At 44.4% G+C, this 2,331-nt stretch overlaps 1 protein-coding gene across 1 annotated transcript in view; it reads left to right on the top strand.

Moving 5' to 3' along the window:
• ADGRG7 (adhesion G protein-coupled receptor G7) overlaps positions 1-2,331 on the top strand; it is an 82,734-nt gene that overhangs the window by 51,442 nt on the left and 28,961 nt on the right. The window lies entirely within an intron of this gene.

Raw genomic sequence — 2,331 nt, 5'->3', positions numbered from 1 at the left:
TAGTAACCATGATGTATTTGGGAAGCCAGTGGAGATCAGAATTCACTGGAATGACAGAGACTATTGAATTAGAAAACATTGCTCTTTCAATGTTTTTGAGATAACTATAGTTTTCTTATTTTAATTATAAAATCTTAGTTGTTTTTGATTGTATTCTAACGGGTATTACACAAAGATCTTCCTCAATCAGAACATAATAAAGATAAAATTTTAACTTTTTTGGTAGCTGAGACTGCTATACATAGTAAATGATACAGAGTACATTGCCATAGTTCTTTTTTCTTTTCTTTCTTTCTTTCTTTCTTTTTTTTTTTTTTTGAGGTTAGGCTTTCAACTATTTCTTCTCACTAATATCTTCATCTGCCTCAATGACGACCTACTCATATTTACAATTAGTTTTTGGGTTGCAGCATTTTAAAAAAGGCGAATTAGAATTGTAAGTAGTGTGTGGGAGCTGAGTGAATAGATTATTTCTATGATCTGAAGATCTATGTAGTCTGATTCTTTGTCATCATAAAATTTTGTTTCATTATTATTTAAAGTAAAGTTCATTTTTGTTTTTACTTCTACAAAAGAAACACATATTCACTGCATAAAGTATGAAAGCTTATCTACTGCACAGAAATACACTGATGGGAAATCTTTATGAGATCTTAAATAGTAATTCAAGAATAATTCTATTATGTTAATAAACCCTATATATTTGTGCAAAAGACATAGTAATATTTATAAGCACATCAAAAAAGGTCACTTCTGGAGAAGAGACAGGATTTCAAGAGGTAGGTTATGATATGGGGTAGTTGACAGTAAAGAGAAACATGTTTTTAAAAATATGTTTCTACTAGAGGCCCAGTGCATGAAATTCATGCACAGGGACGGGGGATACCCTCAACCTAGTCTGCACCCTCTCCAATCTGGGACCTCTTGGGGGATATCTGACTGCCGGTTTAGGTGCAATCCTGGGGATCGGGCCTAAACCAGCAGTCGGACATCCCTTTCACAATCTGGGACTGCTGGCTCTAACCGCTTGCCTGCCTGCCTACATGATTGCCCCTAACTGCCTCCCCCAACCAGCCTGATCACCCCTAACCACCACTGTCTGCCAACTGATCGCCCCCAACTATGCCCCCATGCCAGCCTGGTCATCCCCAACTGCCCCCCTTGCTGGTCTGATTGCCCCCAACTACTCCCCCTCCCCTGCTGGCTGGGTTGCCCCTAATTGACCCCTTCGCTGACCTGGTCACCCCACGTAGCCTGCTGGTCAGTCCTTTGGTTGTCCCTCGCTAACCACCTTGCCAGCCTGGTCACCCCACACAGCCTGCTGGTCCATCCTTTGGTTGGCCCTCACTAACCCCCTGCCGGCTCTGTCACCCCACGCAGCCTGCTGGTCAGTCCTCTGGTCGTCCCTCGCTAACCCCCCTGCTAGCCTGGTTGCCTCACGCAGCCTGCTGCTCAGTCATTTGGTCGTCCCTTGCTAACCCCCCTGACTGCCTGGTGGCCCATGCAGCTGCTGTGTGGTTGTTACTGTTACTGTTCGGTCATTCTGTCTGGCCGTGATGGGCCTAGTCCAGTAGTTGGCGAACTGTGACTCGTGAGCCACATGCAGCTTTTTGGCCCCTTGAGTGTGGCCATGAAGTTTCAATCGCACTGTACATGTGTGTCCACACGTGGTATTTTGTGGAAGAGCCACACTCAAGGGGCCACAGTTTGCCGATCACTGGCCTAGGCTATTATTAGTATGGATATGACTTTTATGTTTTATAAATAAGCATATATGGTTTTTTAAATTTTACCAATGAAAAATATTGGAAAGTATAGGAAATCAAAAATAATTATATATATCCTACCCTCTCAGTGACCACTATTATTACCTCTCTAGATTTCTAAGAATACTACTTACATGAAATATACTTTTCATGGATATATACTAAAATACTGGAATAGAGATATTCTATATAATAAAAGCCCAGTGACCTAATGGCAGGATGACCAGAACAACTATGGCCCCTTGCCCCAGCAGGCCCCCCAACCCCCACCCCAATTGGGGGCAGAGTCTGCCAGCAAACCGCCTGTGGCCCCTCACCCTGGCCAGCCAGGCACCAATGGCCCCCATTGGAGTGGGCTGGTCTGCTCCCACCCGTGCACTGGGCCTCTATCCTATCTAATAAAAGAGAAACATGGTAATTAGCCGTACCTCCGCTACCCTTCCCATTGGCTAATCAGGGTGATATGCAAATTAACTGCCAGCCAAGATGGTGGCCGGCAGCCAGGCAGCTTGCAGTGAAGATGAGGCTTGCTTGCTTCAGTGATGGAGGAAGCCAACGTTCCCTG

This window comes from Myotis davidii, unplaced genomic scaffold (genome assembly GCF_000327345.1).
Source record: "Myotis davidii unplaced genomic scaffold, ASM32734v1 scaffold1628, whole genome shotgun sequence".
NCBI classification, from domain to species: domain Eukaryota; kingdom Metazoa; phylum Chordata; class Mammalia; order Chiroptera; family Vespertilionidae; genus Myotis; species Myotis davidii.
Note: the sequence above shows the minus strand (reverse complement) of the source record. Positions and strands in the feature narration are given on the sequence as shown.